Raw genomic sequence first — 220 nt, 5'->3', positions numbered from 1 at the left:
TAACAGAATTTAATAATTATATAAAAAATTATATTAAAAAGTTATATATACAAATTAAAATAATTATGTATTTAAATTAAAATATGCAAATTACAAAGAATAATGATTTTTAAGAGGGAAAGGATCAGATAGTATTTTATTATATTTTTAAAGTTATATCATTTAACGGTTTAAAAAGTAAACAACAAATTGCCAGTATTACTTTATTTGAGGCTTTCAA

Source organism: Odontomachus brunneus, unplaced genomic scaffold (genome assembly GCF_010583005.1).
Source record: "Odontomachus brunneus isolate Ranch 3 - 2012 unplaced genomic scaffold, Obru_v1 Obru_scaffold_108, whole genome shotgun sequence".
Taxonomy (NCBI): Eukaryota; Metazoa; Arthropoda; class Insecta; order Hymenoptera; family Formicidae; genus Odontomachus; species Odontomachus brunneus.
This window is presented reverse-complemented; position numbering follows the sequence as displayed.